We start from the raw sequence: 15,668 nt of genomic DNA, 5'->3' as shown, positions 1-15,668 counted from the left end.
ATAGCTTTTGAGGTTTAATAATGGCTTATATGAGTATTTAGACGTACGGTTGTAAACTAAAGTTCTAAACCAGTAAAATATAACATTTTAATAAGCTCTTATAAATAATTTTTAAGTTGTATAAGAAGCAGAATTATTAAGTTTATTCCAAACATAGCCTAATCAGCTCCGCTTTACTCTAACCTCCTTCATGCCTTAAATATTTTATTTCATTATAAAAATATCAGGAACTCAAATTTTACTTTTTATCCGTACGAACTTGGAGGGCCTTAGCCGCCAAAGCCATATTATATGTAAACAAGAAATGATTCCCGAAGAAGCGGGTTGGTTTGCTTGTTTCACAAAGAAATATTATAATAAAATATACACTTGAGACTGGATTAGAATATGACGTAGCGATTTTGTACATATTTCATCCAAAGATTTTATCATGCTATAGCACATGCAAATTTGCAATCGAGCAATAGTCCTTTCCTAGTTTCTCTTTCACTATTGCTAGCTTTTTAAACTATAAAAAACGAATCGGTTGCATTGACTTGGTCAGTTGGTCTATATAAATAAAACAATAGTAAATTCGAAGATATTAACATAATCATTCAAATAGGTCCGTTATTCCTTTAAATATTTTCAAATGATTTTAAAAATCATTTCGAATGATTTTTCAAGAATTATTTAATTGGTATTTTTTTAGAATCATCAAACACATGATTTTTCAACAACAATATCACTTTTTAATAATTTTATATTTTATTACCAAACATTATATAAATAATTTTTATCGCTTTGAAAATAATTTTAACACTTTCAAAATCACTCTTGAAACGGCATCTTTATACTAATATAAAGTTATGAAACTAATTAATCTCTCTTTTTTGTTTTTAATTATTCATTTCTTGTCCATTTAGGATCTAATTAACATTAAATAAAAATTAACTTATCTTTTGCTGCATATATGCATAGACAGAGCTACTATAAGGTAAAGATCTTACGCTTGTCGCTTTGTCCTTATAGCTAGGACTAAATCCAGTAAAAAAAAACTAACCATTTTTATTTGATGGTCTTCATCTGTCTGTGATGGTTAATACCGTCTGTCTTCACCCAAGCAGCATTCATATGATATGTGTATATATATAATATTTAATGTTCTTCACTTAATTATTATTATTATTATTTTTCTGTATAGTAAAATTCACCGAATTAATATGTAGTAGCAACGTCCTTTATGCACAGAATACAAATTGCAGACTAATTAATTACCATAAGATATTATTCTTCAATGTGTCAACTTATGTTGCTTATAAATTGAAATAACATATTCCCAATATTCCCAATATAAAGTGGAAATTTTATTATCAAATATTGAAAGTGTTATCTTAATTAATGAAATAATACTAAAACTTTAATTAGGCAAGCATCAACAAAAAATGGGCATTTTGTATTTTTTATTTTTATTTTTACAACCTAGATCAAACAGAACCATGAGGAGAAATTAAATCAAACAGAACTAACCATCTTCAATTCAATTTGAATGTGTTTTATTATTCTATTAGTTTTAAAATTTTTTAATAATTTTAAAAATAATATAATATTTCTAATTTATTTAACTAAAAAATTTGAAAACATAAAAGTATAATTAATTATAATAAAATATCAAAAAGTTATATATAATATAAATATGGTATGGTTGGTTCAGTTATCTAAATCAAACAAACCATAAGTTAAAAATAAAACTTAATCGAACCAATTAGATTTGGTCAATATGATAGGTTTTGTGTCCATTTTTAATGATAAATTTTAATACTTATTACGTCATGTGCAATTTAAGGTGGGAGTTAAGTTTCTAATCAATTAAAACTTTATATATTTTTGGATATATATATATATATATATATGTAATTTACTAACTGCTGATTAGTTGATGGAGAGAATTAATTTTTCATTTTGCAGACAAATAACATAACTAATTAGTGGGTGAGTGCCATACACTATGCTATTGAGCCAATAATTTTAACTCCCCATCTACCATAATTTACTAATTATAAAACACTATTTACCATCAATATATATATTTTATAAACGTTTTTAGAATTCCATTATAATGGTACAATGCTAATGGAATCCATCTAGTAAACACCTTGGGTTTGACAATATCTTTGAACACTAGTTTGCCCCCAATTTTAAATTTAATTAAGTAACTAGATTTCAAAATTTTCAATTAAGTGCCTTTTGGTCTCAATTTAGGCTTCACTTAAAATTTTCCAATTAAGATTCTTAATTTCAATTTTTCTTCCAATATGTACTGAAAACTAACGAATTTTTTTTTTATCAAAATAAATGCCTTATTATATATAAATTGAAAAATATTATTAACTGTAAAATATTATAACTATAAAAAAAAAATTCCATAACAAAAAGATTAAATATCCATGCAATGGAAAAATTAAAATAAAACTAAAATTAAGGATTTCATTTGGAAATAAAATGAAAATGGAGAACTAAATTGAAACGAATATAAAAATTGAGACATTCAATAGAAAAAATTGAAATTTAAGGTATTTGATTAAACTGAGGGGCAAACTAGAAACTCAAAAAGTATAGTTAACCCATGACCTTTACAGTAACCATGCATGGTTAATTTCATTTTGAAGCCATGTTTCTGTGTTGCAAGCTGTTGGATAAAAGCATTGAACAGTCGATCTTGTATGTTAAATTAAATCTTATCTAGACAAGTTGTCGATGCATTGCATGGCTGCTACGGACTGTTCCATCATCCATACTTAAATTATTGATTTTTTTTGTACCGATGTTTTCTTTTATTTTTTCAATATTGCGTTAAAAAGCTATTTATCATGTACATATACATATATATATATATATATATATATATATATATTATCTTTTCCTTGGTGGAGTGGCATGGTGTTTTGTTATTGTTATTTATTTTTCTACTTTGTTCTCTTTTTTTTTTTGTTTTTTTGTTTTACACTTCCTTCCGAGAACAATTGAAATTTGCTAGGAGGATTATCAAATAGGCAGTCCCAAATGCAACCTTACATTCAGCTTGAGGCTTCTGAGTGCTTTTGCAGACGTTTTTATTCCTTCCCAAGCCCTACCCTCAGCTTGAGCCTTCTGGTTGGTTTTGCTGACGTTTTCATTCCATGCCCCAGTAGGCGCTTCCCCCGAATTCTGCTCCGCCCACATAAAATTTAAGAATGTGTTATGCGGAAGTGAGTAGGCAAGAGTTCGTACTCGTACGTGGAGCCCACCTTACGCGTTTATCTGCTGGCTCTACATATTTTCTTATATGCGAAACATAGTTAGCTGTAAACCAAGAACACGACAGTTTTTTTTTTTTTTTTTTAATTAAATGTTATCTTAATTATTACATTCCTGCTGCTATGTTACACATGCTGCTTGTCATCTTCACGTGGGCTTGCTATTGCCCAAGTGGAAGAATAGAGAGGGAACAGACTTCCGTTGGACAACTATAAAGAGGGTTTGACCATGGTAGAAAAGAGAGGTTGAAAAAAGAAAATAAAAAATAAGAGGTTGAAGTGTTTCTAGTGAAATTTGGTGCAATATTCATGCATGTTTTTCTAGGCTTTTATTCTCATAAATTTTCATTGTTGTGTAGTCTAATATTAATCTAATTTCCCTTTCCTGTTATATTTATACATATATATATATATATATATAGATATATTTCTCAGTAAGATTATAGAATACTAGTTTATGAGAAATACGATTAAGCTCGGCATTATTAATCTTGTACCTATTCCTTTAAATGCTTGTATATATATACTTGTTCTCAAGTCCTAGTATACATAGAGACTTTTTCAAATTATATATATATATACACACACACATTTTTTAATAAAGCAAAGCTTAATCATCATAAATGATAAATTTTTTGTTCTTTGGTCGACAATGGCTTGGGAATTGAATAGACTAAAAGCCATAATCAAGAGAGATTCTAATTAACCAAGAGAAGGACACTTCATATATAAAAAAGATTACAAACGGTACAACCCTTTGACAAATTAAGCACATGCGCAAATTCCAGACTAATTAAAAGCGCTAGGTTTAAGTTCTGGCTAGGTCTACAAGGTCATGCCTCTACCCTTCCAACATTTATTTTAAAAAGAAAAAATACATCACCATAAAACACATGTCCCTCCCATGTCTAACTAGCTTCAATCTTTATAATTACCTTAGAATTTATCATCTTCAATAATATTTATGACATTTCTAGCAATATCATTTGCTTGCAGAACTACCAGGTTCGGTCCTAGATTAACCACTGGCTCTTGTAGAATTTCCTTCCTATTCCTGTAGGCTATATAAAGCCCCATCTGAACAATTCCGACGATAAACAATCCCAGTACGTTTGAAAACTGTTGATCCAGAGATAAAACAGGGAAACAAATGGAAAATATATGTCACAAAACTCTTAAGAGTACAATTAAAAACATTATAAATATAACTGCGCAAAAGGACAAATTAATACAGGAAGAGGGAATTGTATATGTATATATATATAGATATGCAGGATTAATTGTCTATACCGCTAAGTTGTAATCCTTGAGCAAAAGGCCATAGGAGAACAACATAATAGCGCCTGTTGTCTGGAAAAACGATAGAGGAAAAGGCATGAACTCCACACTTTTGGTCCGTATGACTTTTCTCTACAAAAGATTATCAAAGGTGTTAGAAATCTTAGGATAAAGGTGAAGATACCGCTTAATATATATACATATATATATAGAAAGAGTCCTTATACTATCAGGACCGTCTAAATACGGATCAGAGAAAAGCTAACGCTATTTTAAAAAAAATCCTAATAAGTGTTAGCTTTTCTCTCACACATACAGGAAAAACCGATGCTTTTTAGGTTTTTTTTTTTTTAAAAAATAGCGTCGGCTTTGCCCCTAGTTCTCATACGAACGGTCCTAATTATAGAATCGTCCTACATATATATATATATATATATATATATATATATGTGAGAATATTTTTGGAGGTGATGTTCGACACCAGTCGTAGCCTAATTATAGGTAGTACGAGTTAAATATAATTAGGTGAAATCTTAAGATAAAAGTGAAGATATTGCTTAATATATATATATATATATATAGTAATTCTTCGGTGCGGACCGTCCATATATGGATCGTACCAAAAACAGATTTTATTTTTTCTCAAAAAATATCTGCTTTGATACGGATCCGCATAGGAACAGCCCTCACCATAAAATATTCCTATATATATATATGAGAATATTTTAGGAGGTGACATCTAACTCCAATTGTAGTACAAAATAAAATATCATATGAATTAAATGTAATCAAGTGCTAATGGAGCATCATAAGAAGTTAGACATTGCCCAATAAAAAATGACTATATATATATATAGTCTTTTTATACACTAAAATTTTTATGAGATTGAGTTAATAGTATTATGTAAAGAAACCTATAGATCAACTTTTCATATTTAATTTGACTTGTGTACATATTATATAGTTAATTATGTGTTATAAATATATATATAGAGTAAGGCTAAAATAAGATTCATTTTATTTTATTAAATTAAGATCAGCCACTTTTAATGATCATTAAATTCTTATTTAAAAGATAAAGCTTGAAAATTGATAGAATCTAATAGCTATCGATGATGTACCTTAGTTTAATAAAACAAAGTAGGCCGTACTTGAGAATGACATATATAACTAAGTTTTACATGTACATGCTCACCATAACCAAAGTGGAGCAGCAAATACAATAAGGTTAAAAACTAAACAGATCCATCCCACAATCTGGATACGCTTCTGCCCTTTTGCTAGAAGTAACGTCAACATGACCATCAAACCATAACCAAGAGCAATCAACAAGACTAAAAATACATCACCATAAAACACATGTCCCTCCCATGTATAACTAGCTTCAATCTTGATGATTACCTTAGACTTTATCATCTTCAATAATATTTATGACATTTCCAGCGTTACATTTGGTTGCGGAATTGCCTGGTTCGGTCCCGGATTAACCACTGGCTCCTGCAAAATTTCCTTGCTATTCCTGTAGACTATATAAAGCCCCATCTGAACAATTCCGACAATAAATCCTGGTACGTTTGAAAACTGTTGATCCAGAGATAAAAAAGGGAAGCAAATGGAAAATATATGTCACAAAACTCTTAAGAGTACAATTAAAAACATTATAAATATAACTGTGCAAAAGGACAAATTAATACAGGAAGAGGGAGTTGTATATATATATATATATATGCAGGATTAATTGTATACAGCTAAGTTGTAATCATTGACCAAAAGGTCATGGAAGAACCACATAACAGTGCCTATTGTCTAGAAAAACGATAAAGGAAAGGGCATGAACTCCACACTTTTGGTCCGTATGACTTTTCTCTACAAAACATTAGTAAAGGTGTTAGAAATCTTAGGATAAAGGTGAAGATACTGCTTAATATATATATATATATATATTAGGAGGTGACGTTGGACATCGGCTGTAGCCTAATTATATGGAATCTGAAATAAAACATCGTATGAATTAAATGCAATCAAGCTTAATCGAGCATTATAAGAAATTTGACATCACCTAATAAAATACGACTATATACATAGTCTTATTATATACTAGAAATTTTATCAGATTGAGTCAATGGTATTATGTAAAGAAACCTATAGATCAACTTTTCATATTTTAATTTGACTTGTATACATATTATGTCAGGACCCGTCCAGAATTCCTTCCCTGGAACCCTAGACAAGCCTTGATCCCAGGGAAACCCTACCGAACCCTCCAACGGAAAATCCGACAGAGCCTCCCCTAAGGGATTTACTTACCACAAATTACCTGCACTGAAAACACACTTCTAAAAACATCCCCTTATTCCTCCCACGGTACTACAAGTTGGTTCCACAAATTTCAGCACTTCAATAAAAAAATACAGTAATCCAGTGCAATATAAATACAACAAGAGTGAAAGAAATAGTACGACTGCAATAAAAGAAGAACAGGGTACTTCACGCAGTAAAACAGCGATGAAGATCAAGTCCGCTCCGGATGAACACCGACAACCTGGTACCTAGAGGAACGGAATTTAAGAGTGTGAGATGCTAATCATCTCAGTGAGTGACCCTATCTACTATACAATATAATATCACAGTAATACAGTAGATATATAATAATTAATTGGAAATAATAGTTTCTCTCAAAATCCTTACAATTCTCTTAGTTGGAAAAGTTCCCTTTTTAAAACCTTTTTCACAAAACCCCTTATTCGTATTTCCCGAAAACCAAGACATCAGATAAATACCAGAACAGTAATAATTATATTTTTAGTTCCAATACAGCTTTAAAACATTTTATTTTTAAAACACTGTCCTGAAAATCATTTGATGCACCCACTATATACCAGTGGCGCCAACAGTACCCAGCGTCCCAAGGTACCGCCAGACAGGAGGTTATAGAGAGAAACCGGCATACGGTCGCATGGCGTCCCACTGCGCCGCTGCTAACCTGGTGTCCCGGCCATGGGGGGTGGCCACCCTCTCCGATGGCATCCACAGGACACCCTCATAATATCAACCACGTGCTACTCACACCCACCTGCACGCTAATCACATCACCTGCGCTAATCACACCCACCTGCGCGCTAATCATAACCGTGTGCACACTAACCATATCACATATAAACAGAACACCAGTACGTGCACGGTGCATCCAAAAATCATAAAATCCACATATTTAAATTATATAACAAATTTCACATTTTTCATAAACATAGCGGGCATAATCCATCCGCTTGAACCCGGAAATCCTCCGTAATTTCTTTATAATCAACACCATAAATTCCATGATTTTCAAATCCACCAACTCCCAAATCCATCAATTCAAATATCCACATTTTTTCCAAACATAAATAATTTCTCGAAATATCATAATCAAATCTCATAATATTTCATGGGCATATTTTATAAAAATTGAGATCACCAACATAACCAAATATTTTCCTTGAAATATTTGAAAATCAAATCGTGCCCAATTTACCATTAAAACCACACCAATTTCAAAATCCTCAAAACCATAAAATAATTTCACATGGCATAAATTTATATAATGCACATTTTCTTAAATCCAATAAATTCATAAACAATTCCACAATAAATCCAATAAATATTTGGCACATAGAAATTAAATTCCAAATATTTAAATCACACATACTATATTCACCAATTAAATTCCCAAATTTAATTTGAAGGTGGGTCACTCACCTGGAGCACGCAATTAAACTATGATCCACCACGGGATCAATTTCACGACTCACCGGTGCTCCTAGAATAAAATTCACAGACAGTCAAATAAATTAATATTTTATTCGGGTAAATAATACCCGGTACCCGGGGGGTCAAAACACAAACGATATCTAGAATTTACGAGTTATATACCGAATCGAAGCTCGAGTGATGCTGATCACAGATTCGGTCTTACTTCCCGGTGATCGGACCCGACGGGGTCGGAATCTCGCTCGAAATCTTTTCGAGTTTCGGCTCCGCAATTCTCCCAAACCGTCGCGAATTGGCGGAAACGGAAGCCGGATTCGGATTCAGGAGGTCGAACACAGCGGACTGGAGCTGGCCGGAATTTCACGAACACAGCGGACTGTTCATGCCACGTGGACCAATCAGAAGCTGACACGTGGCGTTGCTGTGCACTTAAGCCAAATATATTAAAATAATACGGTACCCGGCGAATTTCAAACGTCCGTAACTTTTTAACCACATGTCCGATTTAAGCGTGCCGCTAGTCTATGAACTCGTATCGACAAGTACTTTACAACCATACAAGAGTCAACTCAAAATTACATCACAAGAAAAAGTCAACTCCCGGCACCTTTTGGACAGTTTACACTTCAACTTGTTTTGCCCATAACTTTCAAACCGTAGCTCCGTTTTTGACGTGCTACTAGTCTACGAACTCAGGGCGTCATGCACTTCCCCACGGTACCCTGGTCAACTCGAAATTTCCACCGAGTCAAAACGTCAACTTTTGACCCCTTTGGTCAACGGTCAACGGTCAACCTCGGTCAATGGTCAACCTTGGTCAACGTGCACGGATTCCGGTGCGATTCGGGACGGGGTGTTACATATTATTTGGTTAACAACTTGTGTTATATATATATATATATATAGTAAGGCTCAAATAAGATTCATTTTATTTTATTAAACTAAGATCTACCACCTTTAATAATCATTGAACTTTTATTTAAAAGATAAAGCTTGATACATTGATAGAATCTAATAGCCATAAATGATGTGCTTTAGTTTAATAAAGCAAAATGGGTTTTACTTAAGAATGACATATATAACGGGGTTTACATGCTCACCACTATGCAAAGTGGATCAGCAAGTACCATAAGGTTAAAAACTAGACAGATCCATCCCACAACCTGGATACACTTCTGCCCTTTTGCTAGAAATAAAGTCAATATGACCATCAAACCATAACCAAGGGCAATCAACAAGATTAGAAGTACTGTCTGGATCTACAATTTCCAAAACCATCTTTGATTAATAGATTCATAAATTCAATTCGTTTACATACATGTAGTTACTACATTGCGAACCTGTTACTAGATGCAGTGGATCATTTATATATTATATGTAATTCAGTGTATATTTCACATGAATTACATGTAAATAAGGATGCACCCACTGTATATAGTGTGGGCCTAGCCCATTGTGATAATACTATATAATATATATATATATATATATGTATGTATGTATGTATGCATATATTTATATATTCCAAAAACATAAATGTCAGGACCCGTCCAGAATTCCTCCTCCGGAACCCTATACAGCCCTGATCCCAGGGAAATACCACCGAACCTTCCAACGGAAAATCCGGCAGCACCTCCCCTAAGCGATTTACTTACCACAAATTTACCTGCACTGAAAACACACTTCAAAAATATCCCCTTATTCCTCCCACAAACTACAAATTGGTTCCACAAATTTCAGCACTTCAAAACAAAAATACAGTAATCCAGTGCAAGATAAATACAACAAGAGTGAAAGAAATAGTACAACTGCAATAAAGAAGAACAGGGTACTTCACGAAGTAAAACAGCGATGAAGATCAAGTCCGCTCTGGATGAACACCGACAACCTGGTACCTAGAGGAACGGAATTTAAGAGTGTGAGATGCTAATCATCTCAATGAGCGACCCTACTACTATACCATATAATATCACAGTAATAAGTATAAATAATAATTATTTGGAAATAATAATTTCTCTCAAAACCCTTACAATTCTCTCAGTTGGAAAGGTTCCCCTTTTAAAACATTTTCACAAAACCCTTTATTCATATTCCCCGAAAACCAAGACATCAAATAAATATCCGAACAGTAATAATTATATTTTTAATTCCAATACAGTTTCCAAACATTTTATTTTTAAAACACAGTTCTGAAAATCATTTGATGCACCCACTATATACCAGTGGCGCCAGAGTACCCAGCGTCCCGAGGTACTGCCAGACAGGAGGTTATAGAGAGAAACCGGCATACGGTCGCGTGGCGTCCCACTGCGCCGCTGCTAACCTGGTGTCCCGGCCAAAGGGGGGTGGCCGCCCTCTCCGATGGCATCCACAGGACACCCTCATAATATCAACCGCGCGCTACTCACACCCACCTGCGCGCTACTCACACCACCTGCGCGCTAATCACATCCACCTGCGCGCTAATCACAACCGTGTGCACACTAACCATATCACATATAAATAGAACACCAGTACATGCACGGTGCATCTAAAAATCATAAATTTCACAATTTTAAATTATATAACAAATTTCACATTTTTCATAAGCATAGCGGGCATAATCCATCCGCTTCCGGAACAGTAATTTCCGGCGGGCCGCCACGGTCACCGGCAATCGTCGCCGGCGGCGGCGCGTGCGGTGGCCGTTGGCTGTGAAATTTTGCAGTCTTGTAGATCTTGAGGAGAGCAATCCAACGGGACCGGCGGTGAGCAAAACGGAGGTCGGACGGCGGAGAAATCACCGTTTGAAGATTTCCGACCTCTCGCCGGAAAACGCTCCGATCCCGGCGCGTCGGTGGTCCGATGGCCGTGATTTTTGGTGGGTAGGTCGGACTTGAGGAGAGGATGATGGGTGTATGGCGCGTGTACTGTAGATCAGCTGGAATAGTGCCGATTCGCGGTGGCCGGCGGTGGAGGGGAAAAATCGCCGCCAAACTTCGGAGGTCCGATCCGGGCGCGTCCGGCGGCCGTTCGCCGTGAAACTTGGAGGTTTTGCCGGAAATGAGGTGGGCAATCTGGATGGTCGGTGCATGTACAGTAACTAGGCCGGAAAACGTGAAAATGACCGGCGGCCGGTGACTCTCTCTCTCTCTCCTCTCTCTCTTTCTGTCTCCTCTCTCTCTTTCTCTCTCTTCCCCGAGTGTTTTAACAAATAAAACCCCTGCATGACACTGTTCATGCCACATGGACCAATCAGAAGCTGACACATGGCATTTCACTGTTCACGACCCAAAAACATTAAAATAATACGGTATCCGGTAAACTTCAAACGTCCATAACTTTTTAACCGGATGTCCGTTTTGAGCGTGCCGCTAGTCTGTGAACTTGTATCGACGAGCACTTCACAACCATGCATGAGTCAAAGCTCAATTCCCATAAACAAAAAGTCAACTCCGGCACCCCTTGGACAGTTTGGACCGCAACTTGTTTCGTCCATAACTTTCAAACCGTAGCTCCGTTTTCGACGTGCTACCAGTCTACGAACGCGTGGCATCGTGCACTTCGCCACGGTACCCTAGTCAACTCAAAATTCTCACCGAGTCAAAAAGTCAACTTTTGACCCCCTTCGGTCAACGGTCAATGGTCAACCTCGGTCAACGTGCACGGATTCCGGTGCGATTTGGGACAGGGTGTTACATAAACATAGCCAAATAAATCTCATAAGTTAATAAGTGAAGAGATGATAAACAAAGTGCCTTAGACTCCTTAGAAGCATAAAACAGGAAAAGGGCAATGTAGAATGTCTCTATTACACATCCAACTGAGTAGATAGTGATGAGAAGGGCTCGTTGTTTAAGGATTGCATAGCATATCCACAACATTGAGCTGAATAGTTCTACAACATAAGGAAGTGATTGAAACCCTTCTGTAGATTTTTTCTTGTACACTTTGTGAAATGTTGGGCTGCAAACAACAAGTATCGGATGGTGATCAATATTGCACTTTCATGATCAGATCAAGTTTTATAGAGTTAAACGAAAGAGCCAAAACAAAAAGCTTACATTGGAGCAAGGTAGACCATGAAAGAGAAGATAGTGCCCACAAATACAATAAAAAAGAAAAGAAAACACCAAAAAAATAAAGAAATTAGTTCTCATGCATTTGTAAAAACACACACACACACACACATATATATATATATATATATATATATATATTATATTATAATATATAAAGAAGATTCATAGACGATTGCATATAATAAAAAAATGAAAAGAAAACCCAGAAAAAAGAAAGAAACTAGTTGTCATGCAATTGTGATATATATATATATATATACACATACATATATACAGGAAAAGAAGAAGTTTCATGGACGATTGCCTACAATAAAATCGAAAAGAAAACCCAGAAAACGAGGTTTTCGTGCATTAGTTTGTAAATATATATATATATATATATATGGAACAAGAAGAAGAATTTCATGAAAAAGAGAAAGAAATTAGTTCTCATTTATTTGTAAAAATACATACATATCTATGTATATATACATATAAAGAAAAAGAAGAAGTTTTCATGGACGATTGCCTACAACGAAATCGACAAGAAAACCCAGAAAAAAAGAAAAGAAAAAGAAGGCGTATCATGCGTTAATTTGTAAAATTACAAATATATATATAGAAGAAGAAGAGAGTTTGATGGACGATATTGACTCCAAGAAAGAGACAAGAAAGGAGTTGCCTAAAACCTAGAAAAAAAGAAAGGAGTGCCTTAAACCCAAAAAATAAAAAGAAAGAAAAAGAAGAAGATGATGGTGAACGGTCATATCTTCAATCACAAATCAAAATAATAACAGGAGAAAAAACCTAAGGAAAAAGAAAGAAGAAGAAGGAGAAGAGGACGAGGAGGCAAAACCCACAAAAAAGAAAAGGCCTACAATGAAAGAGAAAAGAAAACCGCAAAAAAAAAAAAAAAAAAAAAAAAAAAAAAACTCAGAAAAAAGAAAGAAAGAAGAGAATACGCAAACAAAAGAAAGAAGAGGAAAGCCTCTCTCTATCTTTTTCTGACACAGTTTAGGTCTATATAAAAAGAATAGCAGCAAAAAACCAAGAAAAAAGAAACCCAGAAAAAAGAAAAAAGACACAAGTGCCCTAAAATGATAGAGAAGAAAGAAAGATAACCCAGAAAGAAGTCGAAGAGAAGGAGAAAAAACCCTGGAAAAAGAAAACCAGAAAGAAGAAGAAGAAAGAAAGACCCGAGAAGAAGAAACAAGTTGTTGCAATAAGAGAGAGAGAGAGAGAGAGAGAGAGAATAAAACACAGAAAGAAGAAGAACAACCGTCTTGCTCAATTTCAAGTCATTAAAATAAAAATACTACACCGCCCTACTTGAAGAAACTACCTTAGAAACTCTCTTAGTTACAGCCACCCCTAAGAAATTCTATTTGGAAGTCTAAGAGAGAGAAAGAAACTCTCTCTCTCTCTCTCTCTCTCTCTCTCTCTCTCTTATGTACTGTCAACTCTTTATGTTTATGTATAATTAGAAAGCTAGAAGAAGTGGTGGATGGGGAAGAAGAAGAAGAAGAAGAAGAAGAAGAAGAAGAAGAAGAAGAAGAAGTGGTGGAAGTGGAGGTTCTACCTCTACCTAAGATACCAATGGCCGAAGTTGATACATGGTGATGGGCCATTTTCTTCAATGACAAAATCAAAATTAATAAGAAAGTCTCTCTTTCTCACACACAATCTGTTTGGCTTGCCCTAGGAAAAAAAAATCTGTTTGGCTTGCTAGAGATATGGAATAAGCTGGAACTGGAACGGATATACTAACGAAAGAGAAATGACCTTGGAGAAAATATTATAAATTTTGCATGGAATCAAAATCATCCTTGAATACCAAGGCAGCTCGCACCTCTGGTACACTCCAAATGGTTTACTGCCACGTGTACACGAGGCCACTTCCACGGAAATTCACTGTTCACGAAAGTATCTTCTTCTTCTTCCATTTTTTTTTTTTTTTTTTTTTGAAAAAGTAAATCACCTCTTTCCACGCAGTGTTTGAGTTTCTTCCATTGCTACCACCATCCACGTACGGCTAAAAATGATTAAAGCAAAATAATATGAACCCGAAAACTGTCTTAACCCTGTTTTATAACTCTAATGTAGAGCTAGAAGCAAGCATTGAAGAGAGAAAGCAAATCACACTCATAGTACGAAAAGAAAACGGATTTCTTTTGAAATTTTATCTGAAGAATCGGAGAACCCGAGAGAGAGAGAGAGAGAGAGAGAGAAGACTTATGGGTCAATGAAGTCAAGCCAGGGAGCGTCAAATTTGTATGCTTTCCTCCTTTTTACCGAAAGTGAAATATGTTGCACACATCCATGGCCATCGACTGCACAGAATTTTTCATTACGCATGGTGTGTGTGTGTACAAGATGATTTGGTACACACAACCATTTAAAAAATGCCACGTTATTAATCACATGTCACAAAATCCAAATCAGCAGCCGTTAGTTTGTTTCCTTCCGTTTCTTTTTTCTAGTCAACAACTTATTCTCCAATAAATTTATTTAAAAAAAAAATAAAGAAACACGTGACAACTTCTTCTTCTCAGAAAAAATCCTTTGTTTCCTCAAAGTTTATATGCTTTCCTGTTTTCACCGACCTCAGTCAAAGATGTGGCACCCCACCATCACCATCGATTGCGATGGACTGTCTGACCAGAGAGTGCCAAGTGGTTGAAAAAATTTTTTTTTTTATTTTATTATTTTCTCTTCTCTCTTTCCCTCTCCAGGTTTTTTATTTTTTTTTTATTATTATTTTTTTTTATTTACTGCTGCTTTGCTCTTTTCAATTTTAATGAAGTTTTAAAAACTAAACCATCTAGAACATGAAGAATTCTTCTAGTGCCAATGTTAATTTTCCTAAACTTGCATTTGAAATCTTAATTGCAAATAAAATGGGAAAAAAATACATCAAAATAAATCAACTTTATTCCATCTGATTTAACAGTGTTTAAAAACGTTAAAAGATGAGAAGCCATGAATTTTTTAGATCATTTTGTTTATTGTTCTTTGTCATCTGCACTTTTCTGGCTTTCTATGTGGTTTTTCTATTTTTCTATTCTTTTTCTGCAAAATATTATTTAATAAATATAGATTTTCTTTCCCATATCCAAACTAACAAAAAGAAAATGAAAAAGAAAAAAAGGATATCAGAAATAAAGAAAAAAAAAAAAGGTAATGTGAGAGAAGAAAACTAAAATAGATAGAAAGAGTCGGGTGAGAGAAGAAAACGAAGGAGAGAACCCAATTTACAGTGTTCTTATTTAATTCATGGATTTGGATTTAACAGCGGATCCAAATGAACGAAATTATAACACTGTGA

At 34.3% G+C, this 15,668-nt stretch overlaps 1 pseudogene; it reads right to left on the bottom strand.

Annotated features, from left to right (window-relative positions):
- Nucleotides 1-4,211: 4,211 nt before the first annotated feature.
- Nucleotides 4,212-13,971, bottom strand: LOC112491673 (bidirectional sugar transporter SWEET14-like; annotated as a pseudogene).
- Nucleotides 13,972-15,668: the final 1,697 nt, after the last annotated feature.

Source organism: Ziziphus jujuba, chromosome 2 (genome assembly GCF_031755915.1).
Source record: "Ziziphus jujuba cultivar Dongzao chromosome 2, ASM3175591v1".
NCBI classification, from domain to species: Eukaryota; Viridiplantae; Streptophyta; class Magnoliopsida; order Rosales; family Rhamnaceae; genus Ziziphus; species Ziziphus jujuba.
This window is presented reverse-complemented; position numbering and strand designations above follow the sequence as displayed.